A 19,780-nucleotide genomic window follows, 5' to 3' on the forward strand; every position below is an offset into this window, starting at 1 on the left:
CGTCACCCACAACTACATTCAGCTGCTAATTCAGTTACTTTATCAATCCTCTCAGCTGTGTCTGAGAGGATTTATTTTTAGATACTTCAACAGGTGCCAACAGAGTCCCCATTTCTCTCCTCCCTGTAACTTTACAATGCCTTCCTATTGTGGGTTGAATTGTGTCCCCCCAAAAAGATATGTAAATGCTCCACTCCTGACTTCTGAATTTGACTTTATTTGGAAATAGGGTCTTTGCAGATGTAATTAAGATACAAGTAAAAATGATAATGCATGGGATTAATCTGGTCCCTAAATCCATTTCCTGGTGTATATGAAGAGATGCAGAGACACAGACACACACACAGAGAACGGAACACCAAGTGAGGCAAACATTGGAGTTATGCTGTCACAAGCCAAAGAACACCAGAAGCCACCAGGATCTGGAAGATCCAAAGAAGGCTTTTCCCTTAGAGCTCCAGAGGGACTATGGCCCTGCACACTTCAGTTTTGGACTTGTGGTCTCTGAAACTGTGAGAATGAACTTCTGTTGTTTTAACCTACCCAGTGTGTGTTATTTTGCTAGGGAGCCCTAGGAAACGAAGGCACTTCCTTAGTAAACTCCCCTGATGTGATACCTCCTTGTACGTCTCCTAGACACCCACATGGTTCGATCTGTACTAGTTGACCAATAGATCTCCAGCAAGCGACGGTGCTCAGAGAACCCTACTCTTCCAGCATCTTCTTATGTGTCCCTTACATTCCACATTAAGGACAGACTTTATCCTCTTTATTTTTTAAATTTCCAAGCCTGCATTTTTCATATGAAATAAGGATTTTTAATATATGGAAAGCCACAATGACATATTTGGGGATTAATTTCCTAGTAACAATGGATTTAATACAAAAAACATGCTTCTGCTGTAGCAAAGGAAAAAGCCAAAGGGAACAATATGCATTTTGCAGATTCTGCCAAACAAGGCAATGTTTGTTTATACTTTAAAGAAAATAAATTAATGTGTTTTGTTTACATTTGCATACATCTTTCTTGAACACATGCATACACAGAACACAGTTGTTGTTGTGTTATTATTAATAATTTTGTTATGGGGCCTTTTCCTGTCAGTCCATATGGCTTCCTCTGAATGGTTTTACCTTTATACCCTAAAAATGAATCTCATATCTCTTTCTACTCTGCCAAGACCTGTGTTACTTAGATAAGAACCCTAGAAAGCACCGACTTCTGTTGTGGGTTAAGTGCCACCATATTTCATGGATATATTCCAGGTGAATATATATGGGAGTGAAATTTACCATACATTGCCAGCAACTCCTCAGCTGTTACCATTGTCATCATCATCTTCACCATTATCAGCAGTAGCAGTTACATCACCAGAGGAAACTTCAATGCTATACTTGTCCTGTACTTGCAATATATCATTTAATTTCCAGCAGAGTGGGATTCTGCACTAACTGGGAAATACAATTACTCAACACTGAAGCTTTTCCAAGGAGGGAGAAAAGGTATATATGGCTAAACTAATGAAAGTGGAAGTCTGGCATCTCAAGGACAACTTCCTTAACAGTTAATAAGCAGTGTACTTGACCTTTAAATTTAATGTCATCTTCAAAAGGAGATGGCATATAGAAGGAAAGGAGGAAAAGATGATTTTGCATGTATAGAAATTTTACACATCCATTCATTGGACATATTCACAGCTATGTCCTTCTGTCCCTGTAGAGAGGGCCGGTGAAGATGAGAATGTTGTGACTTTACACATCCAGCACCAACTCCTCACTTTGTAAATTATTCTGTTCAGTTACATCTTTTCAGCATTCTGCTGCAGAGTAAAGTGAAAACACATGGACTTCGATACAGACAAAATTTCAAAAATCTTGCTCTCACCTGTTTCTAGCTACTTCTTAAAGACCTGGCTCTCAGTTCCTTGGTGGCGCTGTTGAGAGGATCATATGTATTTAAATGGAAGATAAGGGCCCAGAGCAGTGACTGGCCATGATAGCTTTAATGGGTAATAGTGATTCCTTTTGCTCTGTAATGTTATTAACCCTCCTGGAAGATGAGAGGCACAGTGGACGGAAACAAGTTGAAAGTCACACAGGATGGAGGCCCTGAGTATCAAATAGCTGACTTTGGGAAAGCGAGGAGAGGGAATGTGTGTGCCCACAAGAGATAGCAGCCTTTCTGCCATGGTCAGCATCCATGCCACCCTCTCCCTGTACCTACATCTCATTGAATTTTCACCTCCGCTATTGGAGGTGATGCTTATGATGTTCCTTCTTCCACAGAGAGGTTTAGCCACTTGTGCAGAGTCATCTAGTTAGTAAGTGGCAGAGCTGGGATTCAAACTTAGCCAGGCTGACTCCAAGCTGGCCATTCCAGTGTACTCCACCCCTCAAGGGTTCCTTCACCTGTGTCTTCAAAGATCCATAAGGAAATTACATAGTATTATCTGAGTCTTGGATCGCACTTGAACTTTCTGGTTTTGGAATTCTTGAGTGCCACTGAGGAATGCTTAAACCCAGAGATCAGCAATGGCCTTCCAACGGGTACCAAGACTATGTGACCTGACCTATAAGATTGATGCCTGTAGAATATAAGGGACACACTCCAGCCAGTGTACAGCTGGCATCAGGGCCTGATGGCTCTAACCCTAATATGTGAAACCTGGATCCCAGTCTCACAAGAGCAAATATTATGTCCCCTTTGTTCATAGCAGGATATCCCCATTACTAGGCATGAACACACCCAACATAAACAACATGAGAGCTAAATAGTTGCTGAATAAGGGAATAAACTCTTTTGCACCATTTAATGATGCTTAATAAGTATTTGTTTCACTGCCACCAACAATTAATCTTGGTTAACTGTTTCTTACCCTCTCTGTCTCAGTTTCCTTATTTGTAAACTAGAGATAAAAATAGTATATGCCTCATGGGTCTGTTGTAAGGAATAAATAAAATTTTATAGGAAGAGTGTTTAGAAGAGTGCCTGGCACACAGTGAACAGCCAATAAATGTTGACTAAATTATTGCATTGTTTTAATCATCAGATACTACAGGCCTACAACAGTTAATCATTACAGTCCTCAACAAGGACTCTAACTCTACTTCCAGAGAGTGGTTCAATCACGCTGACTCCTAAATATTTGCATCTGCTTGGACATGCATGTCATCGTCTCTTCATTTTATCAAGCACTGATGGCGTATCTATTGGGCAAGGCAAGGATTAATACAGTTACTTTTGGAAATCAATACTTTGCACTTCTCACTCAGAGCATTTCCAACCTTTTGGTGCATTTCAGAATTATGAGTAGTTCTGTAAGTAATAGCTAATTCCCTTTCACCCTAGGAGGCATGTGATTTCTTCTCTCTCCATATACTCAACCCTGGTTGAGTATTTTTTGTCAATTGCATTTTTTTTCTTTTCCTAAAAGGCCTTCTGATTTCTAATTGTAGACTTTTATTTGCACTTCTCTTGTTTAAAGAAGATTATCCAAGATTTTTGTCATTTTATATTCATCATATTGCCATGGCTTTTGTTATTTGACTGTAGGAATGTAATTTCTTTAAAAATTTCTTCTACTTTAGTAGCACTCAATCCAGTTTCATTAAAATTATCTCATTCAGTCCTTACATCTTTTCTCTACATATTTTATATATCTAACTTGCTTTCAATTACCCTGTAAAAAATTTTATTCAGATACTTTTCTCTAGCTAAACACAATTTGAAACATTTTTTCATCCAAGACATCTTATATTTTCTTTCATTAATTTCAAGAGAAAATAAGACTATAAAATGTGTGTCCCTCCTAATACTTGAGTTTATATTTCTTTGTATAACTTGTATTTCTTAACTCTAAAATTTTTCATTTTAAAACTAAAAGTAATGCATATTGTAACAAATCAACTACAATGAAAGAATACTAAGGAAAGTTTTAAAAACACATACTCAGTAAGAGAATCTTTTTCTACTTTATAATCTCTATACATGAGAGATAATAATTATATATGCCTCAGAGGGCTGTTATGAGGATTAAAATGTTTTATATATGAACTATTTATCTATCTATCTAGAATCTTTAAAAAGAAGTCTGGGTCCCCTACACATAGTATGCCTAATATAGTCAACATTACTGATATCTTGCTTTTTATGTTTCCTTGAAGTTCTTAGACATTATCTAGTCAATGTTGGAAATGTCTAATGAACTCATAATTCTTGCATTGGTCCTCCGTGGACTTTCAGTTACACTAATTTTTCATGCATGATGGCAGTTAAGTTATTTCTCATATAAATGTATTAGCTTCTCAGATTGCAAACCCTTTTTCCTTAGGTACTTGAAAAGTGTGTAAACACTTTTTCAAAGTGTTTAGATGCAAAGTACCTAGGCATTGCATCTATTGTGTCCAATAAATATAATGGCCCTGCTAGCTCTGTATTGGGAATTCGAGAATCTTAATACAAGCCCCATTGGTGTGTTGATTTTAATAGAAACAACCTCCTGACACTCATAGCAGAGAGCTATATTTAATTACACATTAAGGATGGAGTGACAATAGATCAAATATTTGACAAAAGATGCTTCCATTCTCTTTGCACCCATCTTGTCAGTCATTCATGTAGTTTTACTGTTGGTTTTGTTTCTCATTACGTTCTGAGCATTTGCAATGTATCTCACTCATACATGGATTTGCAATTTATTACACGAATCAATTTTCATGCATTGATTCTTTGTACCTATTTTTTCTAAGCAGGCATTTAGCAGTCGTTCTTTTCCTTCCAAAAAGGAAAGAAGAAAGGGAGGGAAGGAGGAAGGGATGGGGAGGACTTATTTGTACTGTTTATTTGGTAAGTATAGCCTTCTGCTTTGTATAAGAGTTCTCTGTGACTCTTCTGATAGTTTACCACATTCCTTAGTAACGAAACCATATTTATGCTTTGCATCTTTGTATCCCCAAAGGAGCCCAGCAATTGATATATTTGATATATAAATGAATCCAAGCAATTTCAAATATGTGAAATATCTGTTGGACATTTTTTGAGGACTGTTACATCTTCTACAAAATTGGAAGCACCTTGAAAGCAGGTAATGGGTCATATAGCTTTTATGTATGGCTGTTATGTAAATCACAATTCAACTTAGTGCTTAGCTCAATGCTAAGCATCTAGGAAGCACTGCATTCATATTTCTGAAAAGGCTTCAATATAGATACAATCTTTCTTTCTTTCTCTCTCTTCTTGCCTTTTTTTTTTTTTTTTTGGCTTTACCCAATCCCTCTCTGGTATTTGTCTTCTAAGGATGTCATCTTAGCAATAAACACGATCCCAGCAGATTTTGTTTATTTAAATATAGTCATAACCTCCTTCACTCAAGTACACAGTTATCTTGCCAATCTCCTATAGTCCTTGCGTTTGTATAAAGGCATCTTAGTTCTTTCATGACTTTTTTTTTCATCTCTCATCATATGCTACAGAAAATTCCTCAGCCTAATTTGAAAAAAAAAAAAGCTGCTAGCCTGCCAGTTTTGGCAGGACAGACTAGGAAATAGAGTCTGGCAACAAAAAGGAACCAAGCAGCAGACAAAACTCAAGGCTTACAAAGTAGTGATGCTCTTCAACCTGTTATATTGGGTGTGAAATTAGAGCCTATCAATGTCACATTCACCCGCAGAGCAAATGTCCCCTTGTGACAACTACATGCTGTGCTTCAAGCCAAAAGATAGAATAAAATTTCCAACAATTATGATTGGGGAACAGAGTCCTTCCAAAAGTACTAGCATATTATTGATTGGCCTTTTGGTACCCCCAAAGTTGCTCTGGTAACAAATGGCCACCACCAGCTAAAAAAGCAGATGTTCTAGGATAACTGGCAGCAAAACAAGCATTCTTAGGGTGATGGCAGAAGCTTTCCAGGCTCTAGCATTACACAGTGTAAAATGGAGATGCTATTTCTGAAAATCAGCAGCCACTAAGATTACAAAAGTAGAGCATATAAGAGGCCAGGTCTTCCTTTAAATCTTCCTTCCTTCTTTTCCTTTCCTTCCTTCCTCACCACCCTCACTCTTTCATTCCACAAATTTTTATTTAACACCCATTAACTCTGTGCCAGGAACTATGTTTGAAATCAAGGATACAGTGGTGACCAAGTCAGATAAGGGTAAAAGAGAAAGAGAAAGGGATTCCCATACAGGTGACAAAGCCAACAAAATTCAGGGAAGTCTTTGAAAAGCTGGCCACTGCGCCATTATTAGTTGTACTCTGCATATGAGCAAATGGCTTCTCTTTATTCACATTCCTTAGATTTAAATCAGCTCTCTTTCTCTCCCTCTCTTAAACATACACCCCAAACCATGACTGTAAAAGGACACCAAGGGCCCTCTCTGTGTTGGTCTGACACACAGGGATTTTATCAGCATTTTTAAATTTGCATATTAATGTTTAAAAATGTTTAATTTAATATTTAAAACATTTTTGATTTACCATTCAAGTTTTTAATTGAGTATTTTATAATTTTTAGATGAAAATTTTTCCTTTCTCAAGTTGTATTTGAAAGCTTAGTCCAAGACTTTTAAATTCTACTCCTGTGAATATGCAGTCTCTCTTCTCTTTTTTTTTAGAGCTGAGGCCATTTCAAAGAAAGGCAAATATGGGCACATTTGATTTATTTGTCAGTGAAGCATAAAGATGAAAATTAGGAGAATGTGATTGTCATCAAAATTACAGAACCCATGTAGGAAGTTGGTGGCTAGAATGATGTAGTGGAAACAGCAATAGACCAGGATCTAAGAGGTGGTTGAGTGAGTTTGGACAAATTAATCTCTCTGAACTACAGTTTTTAAAATAATATAGTCCATTAAGAATTTCAAGGAAAGGTAAAGGATTCCATGATGAAAAATACATCAATGTACCTCTCTCTTAGAAGTAAATTATGCCCATTGGTGATAGATTGAAAAGTCTTATAATAAAGAAACCTATTTCACTTAGCTTAAAAGAACATTTCCAAAATTTCTGGTTTGGGATAATAATTACCATGAGCTCTGTGTGTGTATGTGTGTGTGTGTGTGTATTGTTGTTGCTGCTTCTGACCGCCAATGTCTGAGACAGTTTCCAAGAACTGTATATTGATTCATCATATTCATTCAGTCCGTCAATCATTTATCCATCTAGACAACAAACACTCATGGAGTCCCTACTCTCAAAACTTAAGACCTCAGTACCCCTGTGTTCTTACTTCGAGTGTACGTGTGTCTATGGGAGGGAGAGATTTTCCTAGAATTTCAGACCCTCTTTCCACTTACACTCACTCTAAGCTGACTGCTCAGATATGCTTGCTTTAACTCTGAGAACCACTCACTATCTTGCCATTAGCAAAACAGGGTGCCCTGTATAACGTCATTCCAGCGATTTCCTTGGGGCAAATGGACAGCACTCTCCCCTCTCACCATGGAGGGAATTTACTGAGATACTAAGAATTTAGCTTAAACAAAATTGCCTAAAAATTACCTCAAAGCCCTCTAGAGCTCTATTACAAATTTAAAGGAATTTATTTAACATGCACAATTAAATTTAAATCAGGAAGGTGCCACCAAATAATTTCCTAGTATGAAAAACTCCCACCAGCCTACTGTGAACATCCTCAAAACAGAAATACTTCATGTGAATAAACACCAAATTTCCTATATTCATATTATAGCCCTGTGTTCTAGTTTGCTAGCTGCTGAAATGTGATACACCAGAAATGGAATGGCTTTTAAAAAGGGGAATTTATTAAATTGCACGTTTACAGTTTTAAGGCTGATGAAAACGTCCCAATTAAAGCAAAGCTATAGAAATGTCCAATCTAAGTCATCTAGGGAAAGACACCTTGGTTCAAGAAGGCCAATGATGTTCAGGGTTTCTCTCTCAGCTGGAAAGACTCATGGAGAACATGGCAACGTCTGCTAGCTTTCTCTCCAGCTTCTTGTTTCATGAAGCTCCCCTGGAGGCATTCTCTTTCATCTCCAAAGGTCTCTGACCGAGTGGGCGCTCGTGACTCTCATGGCTCTGCAGTCCTGTCTCTCTTTCCAAAATATTTCCTCTTATAAAGCATTCCGGTAAACTAATCAAGCCCCACCTGGAATGGGTAGAATCGTATCTCCCTCTTATTAAAGGCTAAAACCCACCATTGGGCAAGTCACAGCTCTGTGAAGATAATCTAATCAAACTTCCAAGTTACAGTGCTGAATAGGTACTAAAAGAAATGGTTGCTCCCACAGGACTGGATCAGAACTAAAAAATAGCTTTTCCAGGGTACATAATCCTCTCAGGCCAGCATACCCTGCTTTCATTTTTATCAAAAACATTCCCAAGTCTAAATACTTTGAGACACTGAGCCAGCAACCCCTTGTTAGTTTGGCTAGCTGACCCGATTATCACAGTGGGAGTTTGCTACCTGAATCTTGTCATAAAAGTGTACCATTCTGAAATTCAGCTAGATATGCTTCAGTTACTGTTTATGGATAACAATGTGGTATCTTTGAAAAGCGAACGTGAGCGTTCTAGACATTTTCACCAACAAGGATTGCTCTTTAAGCAATCTCAGCATTCTCAAAAGGCCAGTGCCACTTCCAAAACAATCACCAAGGGCAAGGGCTTTGATGGCCAGACACCTGTTCATTTCCTTTCTCCACAGTCTACAGCAAGGCAGCCGCAAAGCCCATTATGAATGCAGTTTTGAGTTTGTCGGGATGAAGTAGATAGTAATTAGTTCCTTTTACATTTGGTAATTTTGTTAACACAACTCAGTAGGTGTCTTGTTAATTTGTTCATTACTAGGTGGATGAAAATGTGCATCTCTTATGTGAATACCAATTATTCCTAAATGAGGTAATTTCACCAAGACAGTGAAATTTCCTCACTCTTCCTTGGTTTAAGAATATCACTGCCAAGAATGAACAGTTCCAAACAAAGAAAGATGTGGGAGGTGGAGAATGCTGCTCTTACATGAGAAAAGGCAGTATATCCTATTATTTTGTAATCTTAAAAGGAAGTCCATTCTAAGGATGAATAGGAATTTAGGGGGAAGAGGCAGGACACGCTGGTGGTGTTGCTTCAGACCCAGGTGGCCTTGGATCTCTAGAAGCTCTCTGCAGAAACCAAAGGTATGTCACTACTGAGGGAATAAAATAAGTGGCCACCCCATCAATTCTGGGCAACTTGGTCATTTTCTAGGATTCTTATCACAAGCAAAACAAAGAGAAGTCTTTTCAAGCTCTCAAAAAAGAGCTTTCAAGTCCCACACTTATCTCCTATTCTAAAATATGTCTCCTTTCTGAATCAAAGAAGCTATATCAGGCTCAGTCTTCCGATAACTGAACTTGGGGTTAGAGGTGGTAGGAAGCTCATGTGCATGGCAAAACTAACTTTAAGGCCAAGGGGTAGATCCCATTCTGGATGAGGAAAGTGAGAAAGGACAGGACTTGAGTTCCCTGAGAATGGAGATGGTTGTTCATGTTTGCTTGGGTGTTTTTTTTGGTTTGTTTTGTTTTTACATTTGAATCCCTGCATGTGGCACATTCCAAGAACATATCCTACTGTTTCCCCCTTGTTTACAGATGTGCCCAGAGAGATCTGATGTCTTCCTTTAGTCAATGGGGTTGATTCACAATGAAAATGGAGGAGATGACCCTTTTTAGTGGCAGCAGGACTTGAAAACCCAAGTGACTTCTACCTTGGCCTTATTTCCAACAACAAAGAATGGATGAGCTCTCAGCACACCTGTGGGGTGGCCAAACTAACAAGGGGTTGCTGGCTCAGTGTCTCAAAGTATTTAGCCTTGGGAATATTTTTGATAAAAATGAAAGCAGGGTATGCTGGCCTGAGAGGATTATGAAAATGGGGCAGAAATAGTCTGTGTCCCCAGAAAAAAGATCATGAATTAATCATGAATTAATGCTGCTCAGCTCTGTTTCCCTTCCCTTTTAACTGCTCCCCAACAACTTCCTCTATGCCAAGTACCACCTCCTCCTTTGGCCAAGCTGCAGGATGCTTCCTAGTTTTCGGAGGAGTTAGGGTGGAGTTATGTTATCTCAACCTTTTATTCTGTGTCTCAAGGAGGAAAAAGTATTATCTTGCAAAGCTTTTACTTACTTATTGTTATGATTATTCCATAGGCTACCTTCATTCAACTGAATCACTAAAAAAGGACACAGACCCTGCAGCCTGTTCACGACAAATTCCTAGGTGATTAACATAATGCCTGGTATACATAGTAAGTACTCTTAATTTTTAATATTGAATGATAGTAGTCAATAAAAATAATAATTAAAAGCTAACAATCTTCAGGTCATCAAAGCTTGTTCTATTTTCAATGTTTTAATGCAGTGATCCTCAAAATAATTCTAAGAAATAGAATACGTGATCTTAGCCATTTTAGGGATGAGGTAAATGAGGCACAGAGAAGTTGAGTAACATGTCCCAGATTATAATACTGTAAGTGGCAGTGCAATGAGTGTTAGCTCTCTCTATCATCAACACTCTGAGAACAAGAATTCTGTCATATTCACCCAGGTATGTCCCACAATATCTATCAAAATTCCTTGCATTCAGCAGCGTAGTTCCAGGACTTTGAGTCAAACTGTGCATATTCAAATCCTGGCTTCATCACTTTTTGGCTGTGTGGCGTTACTTAATACCGCCATCAATGGAGATAACCACTCCTTCATGTGGTTGTGTGAGAGTTGTGTGAGGCTCACATTTAACACAGTCCTTAGTCCACAGTAGGGCCTCAATAAATGATAGCTATCTTATCTCAGTGACCAACGTGTACACACATTGGGTGCTTAATAGCTATTTCCTGGGTGAATGAAAGGATTCATAAATGAATGAATGAGAATAGAACGCATTCTATTATTTTCTTCCATGTCCCAAGCTCCCTACAAGCTCTCTTTGGTGCTCATGTGGCATGGCTGTCAGTTCATGGATCCTGGTCATCTGTTCATATTTTAAAAGCAGTAGAAGGAACATTGAGCAGGAGGTGCATTATTCCACAGGGCACTGATAAAAACAGGACTGATACAATCTGCACTTTCTCAGCCCGAGACCTATGGGGAGGCTCAAACACAGAACGGGGACACATCAGTGGGAAAATAAGTTTCCAGATTGAACTCTTTACAATGTCATACACCACAGATGTAGGAAATCTGCTGAGCCCAATGAAATGGGGACACCTGAGTTAAAGACACAGCTCTGGGAGACATCAACTCGGTAGTATTCCATGCTGGATGGGAGCCAAGCCCATGAGAAATTCTGCTGTCATTTCCTTTCACAGCCACTGGCAAACAAGTGTGAAATCTGGTGAGCTCAAGAGACAGGCATGGTGGCTGGGATTTAGCAGCAGAGTTAAGTAGATGAGACAGAAATATGCTTCAGGACTCAAGAGACCTGAAATATGGAAGACAGAGAGCAAAGGCCAGTCCACCCAGAGACCAGAGCACTTAAGAAAGGAATTCGTTCCCAAATAGAACTGAGAGAGCAAAGTGCAGGATGATCCAGGGGAGATGGAAGCCTCAGGAGGATCCAGTCAAGATGGAAGCCACGTGGGAGCTAGTGGATCCATTTCTCTCCAGGCCATATTTACTTTACCATACTGGAAGCCTGCAGCTGTCCCTGAGCATAAACACTACTGCTTCAGAGGAGCACATGTAGAATGTAACAAATGAATGCTCACACATTCATTTAATTTCCATTTATTGACACATCGTTTTTCATTTTGCCTCTTTTATCCCTAAAAGAACTGTTTCATCAGCTGTGGAAGAACAGCATCAACAAAGGAGGATTTCCTCATGATGCTTCTTGGTTGACATAATAACTCTGCCAAGACCACAAGGGCTTTTACACAGATGGAATCAGAAACAAAGAGGTCCCACCCCAGAGGCTGGTTCCTATCCTGCATGGCATCTGGTCCTAAAGGGTAGGTGAGAAGACCTCCTACGCAAAACTATCATGAGACACAGCCTTGAAGAAATTCATCTGTGCTGATGAAGATTAGAACAAAACTTCAAGAGAACTTGAATTTCCTCACTGTACATTTAAAAATCTCCAAAGAGGAAAGGTCAGACTTGAAAATAAAAATAACAAGGCCCGCGAAAAATTCATAGTGGTTTCAAGCAGGTAATAACTCTGGGGATGCTTTCCGTCAAACTTATTTGCCGTGATTATTAATGTCAGAACCATCTGATACCCCCATCAGGAAATTGTGTGTTAATTTCCTGAGGTTTTGCAGATTAATAAACTGGTACCCAGAGAAAATAAGTGGGTTTGCCTCAGGCCCTACAATGAGTCATTGCCAACCCAAGAATTACATCTCTGAGCTTCTGACTCTGAGCTCTGAGCTCACACGTTCAAGATCAATCTTCTTAGATCCAAGAGACAATGGCTTCAAAAGCTTTTATGGCAATTAGAGGAGGAACACTGTCTCCTATTAGGACACACCTACCTGATTCTCTCTTTGGACCTTGGCACAATTGTTGCCAATGAGCAGGCAGCAAGAGACATAATTTAGTGCTTGAAGTCTTCCATGTCTAAGCAGACTTTTTAATGGCAGAAACCACACCTAATAAGGAGAAAAGTCTAGGACAGGAATTCTCTTCCTGGCATAGTTTGTGAGGAGGGCAGTATGAATGTAGGGGAGCAATGAATCAGGCATTTCATTTGCTTGTTTCAGAATTTAAAACTGACATTAATTGAGTTTAACTAATATCGTGCTATAGAATTGTTTCCAAAGAGATGATTTGAAATACCGTCTTTTGTTCCTTGCAAGTGTATACCATAGATTTAGAAGAACTTAGGCAAAAAAGACACTGAGTTTTCAGCTCCTGTGATGCCTTCTTCCAGGTGTGTAGGGGCAGCAGTGTTCCCTGAGATTTTCCTAGGCAAGAAACTTCTATGGGGGAAAATAGATATTATCATAAAGAATATTTCAAATCTAGTATCTGCCTTTAGGTAGTTGAATAAAAAAGTGAACATGGGAAACTCAGCTATGAAAGGAAAGTGAGAAGATTCTGCTAATGAAAATTTTGTAAATGTTACCAGGCCATCCTTTCTTAACTAGGAGTGGGAATGGGAAAGCAACGTTGGTGTGAGTTACTCGAGAAGTTTACAAGTCAACTTAGACAAAATAAATGATCGATGCCCTTCCCAAGGAGAGACACTTTTGATCTACTACCCACTCTAATTTAGCTTGTATTTGGGTATTATCAACTAGACTTCTAAATATAATGGTAATTGGCATTTGTTGAATGCCTACTTTCTAGTGAGGATTGTGCCACACAACTTTTAAAGGACAGGTTAAATGGCTCTTATCCAATCTTCGCTAGGTCTGTATGAAGACTGGAGATGGAAAGCCAGGTGCCATTCCTGAAGAGAAGGCTTTAGAGCTAGAATTGGCAGCAGTGGCCATGCTCTGTTCTTAGAAAGGGTCCTGGAGAAAGGGTGGATTCTTCATGGCAATATGACTTGGCATAGTTTATACTTCTAACTGCCCAGTCAACACTATAATCTCTGATGATACTAATTTAAGACCAATTGGGTTTCATTGAGGGGCAGAGACTTCATATTATATCACAAAGAACATGTGAGAAGATCTAACTTCTCATCTTCACTCTAATGTTAAGCTATTCTGAGGCCCCTAGAAAGGACCTTATCTTTATCACCACTACTGTAATTGCCTAAAATCTTGCATTTGGAATTTTTGAAGTTGTATTTAGCTTTTAATATTTTTAAAGTACTAACATAAACTGAGGTGGAGAGATTTGGTTTGGTATTCACTGGGTATCATTTGGGGGAAGAAATGCACACCTCAACGCAGGCTACACCCCAGGACTACATTCAGCCTTTGAGCTTTCTGCTAACAGATGGATGCCTTTCTGTTTGGAGGCCTCAGAACCCTCCAACAAGGTCTCCACAATAATAGCCGAGCAAAACTTTATCAAAGGAAGAAACAAAAAGGCCTGACAGATGATGCTGCCAGCATTTCAGCAGCCAGGTTAGCTTTGTTCTAATGCCATTCTGTCAGGTTTAACAAGCAGATATTAAGAAAAGTTTATAGAGGATTGAGATGAAAGGTTGTCGGTAGAGATGAGAGCTGCCAGTGGGTACTGCAAATCACAGCTGGGTGTAGACTGTGCCGCAACTGGCTGAGAGAAAAAGAGGTTTGATATGGGAGCAGCTGTTTCCAACCCCTGCTAGAAGCAAGGCTTAATCATCTGGCACCTGAGAGTCTGGGGCTCCACCTGGAGAGAGACACAGCAGTTGAGAGTCTTATGGGTGTGAGCCTCATCCTTAGCTTGGAAACAAATGATGTATTTGCAGAAATTGGTTCTTGACTGGTCCCAACCTAGTATGACATCTCACATCCGGATGTTTTCCGCAAAGCTCGCAAGGACAATGAAAGCAAGGAGTAAGGAAGAGGTTCAAGGAGGAGATTAGCAATTTGACTTAAGGGCTTGGGGGGGGGGGGGGGGCGGGGTGTAGCTGTGAACAAGGAGGGAAACTGGAGAATGAAGAAGGCCGGTGGCGCCCCAGGAAAGGGCGATTTAGAGCAAGGTGATTTTGTCCTGGCATGTAAGGCAAGTTGGTTTAGCTTGCTTTTATCAATTTTCAGTCATACTCAATTCTTCCGGAGCCTAAATGCCTTTCAACAAAGTGCTTTTTGAAACACGGATGAGTCAAGATGTCTCGGAAGGGCTGTCTGTGTGTGTCATCAGTTTCAGATCCCAGGCAATAATGCTAAAGCTCACCCATTTGCTCCCTCTCTCTGCTAAGTCTCACTTCTGCAAATTCAAAAATCAGTCAGAATGAATGAATGTATTGCTTTGTGAAAAAAAAATCATTATTTCAAAATACTAATACATCTTCAAAATGTGCATAAGTATATTCTATTTCAGCCTTGCATCTTTTCCAACAAAGGCCCTTAATGCCTTTTTTGAAAGAAAAAAATTATAAATAGCAATCTTCCCGTCCAAAAATCATTAAAAGACCCTTACAAATGTCAGCCAGCAGAGCTGCAAGAAAGCTTGCATGGGTGAGCACCTCCCATCTTGAATAAAAAATGTATATTTTTTAATTGCAGCGAGTTTTATGTAACATAAAGTTATCCACATGAAAGTCAACATTTCAGTGGCATTTATTACATTCACAATGTTGTACAACCACCATCTCTAACTAACCAAAATTTTTCATCAACCCCAAGAGGAAATCCCCAAATAATTAAGCGGTTACTTCTTACCCACCTCCCCTGAGCCCCTGACACAAAAGAATCTAAGGACAGTGTCTTTTCATACATTTGTTGCTGTGTTGAAGTAAATATTGTTATTCCTGTTAGAAGACCCCCAGATATGCGGGGTAAGGACTCTCTCAAGACCTAAACACATTTAGGTTCTTGGGTCTCAAAACAAAGCTTCCTAGACTTGAGGACTCTACCACTTCCGGACTGCATCACATTATTTGAATCTCCTCCAGTCACAAGCCACTCTTTCTACTGTTCTTCAAGATGATTATTATCATTCCATTCATGTAAATAGTGGGTATTTCTTTGAGGCCAAACGAGAAACCTAAAATTCATTTCATTGAGACGTCTTTGAGATCTCCATTTGACAGGTAAGGAAAACAGGTGACTGCTCAAGGTCAACTGCTCCTCCGGCCCCAAAATTTAAATCTGCCAGAAGATTTAAAAATCACGAACCCTGAGTTTCCAGCCCACACCTCCTATGACTGGTCTGGAATTTTATAAACATGCACACTGACTTCCATTATAATCCCCTTATTTTTAGTTACACATAACTTTTAAAGAAGTTTCTCTTGGAAAGTTTGAGGGTTTTCAGCAGTTATTTTTGTGATTCCTAAGAAGACCTAGGTTTTTCCACCTCAGAAATGCCAATTTTTTTTTTGTCTTTACATCCTAGTCAAACAGCTGAATGTAGCATGCCCTGATTTCTTCTCATGTGGCTCCTCTTCATTAAAGGTGAGCAGTTTTACTAAAAGGAAAGAGAAAATTTATTTAGAAATAATCTTCTCACATGCACTGTGGGAAAAAAAATGTCTAATAAGGTTCCTTTACACTGTTACCTCAGGCCATAGGGAGTTGTGAAAAGCACATTGCATAATTCCTCCAGGCAGTTAGTAGGTGTATTTTCCCCTATAAGTAGAAAGGAGAGCATTTTCAAAGAGATCAGGATGCCAAAAGGGAAAAAAAAACTACAAAAATGTTCATACTGATGCAATAGTGAGTTTTTCCTCTGCCCGCTGTATTTGGATTTCTATTTTTAAAACTAGATTTTTTTTTTTAAGATCACTGCTGCAAATGTTATAAAATATAATGGTGCTGATAAGACCTAAGATACACTAAAAAAATCCTAGATATGTGGATTCTGAGAGGAAGTTTCTTTCTGAATTCTCTCCCTTTCCATTTCAACTTAAAGTTACCGATATTACTCTTAAAAAGAGCCCTTGGAGAATCTCTCTTCAGTGAGGAAAGTGCTGTGGCTAACTGGGGTTCATTCACTCCACAACTATTGTTAGCATTTACTCTAGTCTTTCTCTTGCTCCTCAAAATCTCCCAGTAGAGAAGCCAGAAAATACCGTCAATACTTCAGTGCCTTACAAAAAGTGATTATTCAGGGGGGTTAATGATTGATTAACTCAAGAGTATATTGAGGGCCCAGTAGAAATATAGTGTATATGACTGGTTAGCTCACTTGTGAAAGGGTAATGAATTGGAAGCCCAACAATGCAAGCTCTAACCTATAGATACACCTCGGTTTTCTGTGCTCTTAGCTGAGTCATTGCCCGCACGTGCAGCGAGCCTGCACTCTCACCCAGGGCCTCGACAGCCACCGTGGGGCTATGAGCCAAAGAAGGAAAAGGGCCCAAATCCACTAGAACAGCAACTGCAAATGCATGTTCTTGACAATGGACCCAAAGAAAGTTTTTATACCAAAGACAACATTATTGTTAGTATTAGAGTAATGAGGAGGAAGGAAAGAATGCAATGCAAGAGGCATACTGAGTAGTAAGTATTAACTGAAGTATTAACTACCATTTCTTCACAGTATACACCTCATAAACCACAATACCTGCATCAGCTCCTGTGATTCACATACTAAACCTATGAAAGTCATAATGAGCATTCTTATCTCTGGTTTTCCTGAGGAAAGATGCAAATGATTCCCCTAATTCACATGGCTGGTACAAAGCAGAGCACTTGAACCCAAGACTTCTGAGTATATGTATTTGTGTTCCTTACCTACAGCTCCATACCTCACATTTAAATAATAATAAGTGTCTTGTCCCATTGACTGCATGAGCATTTATTAAGCAGCCTTGAATAGTCTCGTCATTGTGATAGACAATATAAGTTCACAAAAGGAAAGGAAGGCACAGCCCCTTAATTCAAGGTCAAGAGGTCAAATATATAAAAACCCAGAAAAGTGCATCATAATTATCACAGAAGTCCAAAACACAGTAGTGGTTCGGAGAATGGAAAAATCACAACTAGTGGGAGAATATCTTGGAGGAAATTGAATCTTCAACTGGATCTTTAAAGGACATGTTAAAAGTAAGAGGAGAAAAAAAAAGTAAGAGGAGAAAGACATATCAAAGATGTCACTATAAGAAAATACAGAGCAGATTCAGGGTCAGCAAGTTTTAGAGAACATTCATCTTGAGTTTCTCTCTCACCACCAATCTCTAACCCTCTTTCTGATAGGGTTCTACTTCTCCCAAAGCAGAGCAAGGTTATATTGTCTCCTAAAGCAGGCTCTGGAAGTTTCTGCACCCTTAAAATTAGTATGTTTCTCATGAAACAGACTGATCACACTGGAAGTTGTTTTTTCTGTATTTGAGAAGTGGTGTGTGTGTGTGTGTGTGTGTGTGTGTGTGTTTGAAGTAGGAAATCCAGGATCATTCTTGTTGTTAACTGATAATAAACATATTAAATGTGCCAAATACATCCAGAGATTTGGCAGGGTAAAGACAGAGATAAGATTATGGTTTTTTCAATGTGAGGCAGAGTCAGGATGATATTGCCTGTCTCTTCTCCAAATAGTTTTGGCAGCTGAGGGATCACCTCAAAGAATTTGCAACATGGAATGAGAGCAAACGTGTAACCACTGAACAGTCACATGGCAGCTGCCATACTGATGTGTGACCCACTTACTTTACATCTGGAGAAAGAATTAGTACCATAACTTAGAAATAAGGTGGATTTTCAAAACCCAGCAGTCAGCATGATGGGGGAAGCAGACAAGGACAAAATAAGAGGAAATTTCAAATCCTACAGCAAGAAAGAAGACCCAAGAGAAGGAGATAGAATGAATCACTCTTCTCAGAGGCTTCTAGAAATGCAGCTGCAAAGTTTGGCCTGTTTTTTTCTGTTGCTCATTCAGTGATTCTTCTTTTCTTTTTGGAATATGGTTTTTGTTCACAAAGATAAGTATGTAATGTCAACTAGATACGGAGTTGTATTTCTGTTGTTATATTTATTCAAACAAATAATTCATTTGCAATACAAAGAATACTTTTTTAACTCAAGGAATTTTCTGAAAACTTCATCTCCTTTCCCTTCACCCAAAAAGAACAAACTTTTTGCACAGCATGTTCTTTCAAGAAGAGTTCATTAAAATGTAGGAAACTATTTTTAATTAACCTGAAAATCAAGGTCTTGTTGCCGCTAACATAAAACAAGCCTACAGAGCTTGTAATAGCAGACAGGCTGGCCTTCAAGTAGACGCACTGCCTTGAAAGATGCAAAACACAGGGTTTTTCTGCAAGTTTCCAGATTATAGCCTAAGAAGCCTGGCTGCTGCTTTACTCCACACCGTGAGGTAGCACATGTAAACACACGAGGGTGGGTCGTGGGAAAATAATACCAGAAGAGTCTTTTAGCAAGGAACCAGCCCTTGTCCATGACCCGAGTGATTCAATGACCAAGATACAAGGAAAGGGAGCAAGGGAGAGTCCCAAGGGACCATTCATCACTTTAGTGAGGTGATATTTGTCAATATCCATCCAGTATGGTGGATATTGACAAAATTTGGCAGGAAATAGCTAAAATTGGTATTTTGTTAAACAGCATCTCTAACTGTTAAAATTAGAAAGGAATGAGTTATTTTCAGTACTGTTTGAATGTGGACCCCAATTACGGTCATCATGATTAATATGATGACAAAGGGTGGAGAGGCACCCAAATCTTTGAAGTTTCTTTCTCTTCAAATAGGAGACATATGATTTTCTTGACTCATCTCTATTTTTAAACCCCAAAGTGCACATTACCCATTTGCTGCAAAGATGAATCACTGTGGACATTTTTATTTGCAATGATATTATACATATCTAAAGACTAGAATCGGTTCATCAAAGACAGTAATGTGGTCATAAACAAAATAAACACTCCCAAGTATTTATTGTATTAAGAATCAGAAAACTAAACACATTCATAAAACTTAAAGGCAAAAGTTCCAGAGTCTTTAGAAGAAAAAGAGGAAAGAAAAGCAAAAAGAGGAAAGAATGAAGGAAAAAGGAAAAATATTCAGTCTAGTAATCAGTGAGTAAATTGAGAATCTATTAAATACTCAATATGGCCTTGTGGCCAGAGAAAGCTGGCCTCAAATCCCATCCCTGAGACCTAATTTTGGTGTGATTTTGAGCAAATTACTTTTTCTCACTGAATTAAATTTTCCTCACCTGTGAGAAATGTCCTCGTCTATGAGCTGGGCCCAATTATCCCACATAGAGTTTTCGTGAGAG

The 19,780-nt window shown here is 38.9% G+C and overlaps 1 long non-coding RNA gene across 3 annotated transcripts in view; it reads left to right on the forward strand.

The window, feature by feature from the left end:
* The first annotated feature begins 398 nt into the window (after positions 1-398).
* The window catches only part of LOC143686462 (uncharacterized), an 83,730-nt gene continuing 64,348 nt past the window's right edge, over positions 399-19,780 (forward strand). For 2 of the 3 annotated variants that reach the window (XR_013177173.1, XR_013177172.1), the window contains exons 1-2: positions 399-512; positions 10,150-10,247. This is a non-coding gene — a long non-coding RNA (uncharacterized LOC143686462). Of the gene's footprint in view, positions 513-10,149; positions 10,248-15,939; positions 15,999-19,780 lie in introns of all 3 variants that reach the window. The other variant, XR_013177174.1, reaches the window with a different exon arrangement.

This window comes from Tamandua tetradactyla, chromosome 6, assembly GCF_023851605.1.
Source record: "Tamandua tetradactyla isolate mTamTet1 chromosome 6, mTamTet1.pri, whole genome shotgun sequence".
NCBI lineage: Eukaryota > Metazoa > Chordata > Mammalia > Pilosa > Myrmecophagidae > Tamandua > Tamandua tetradactyla.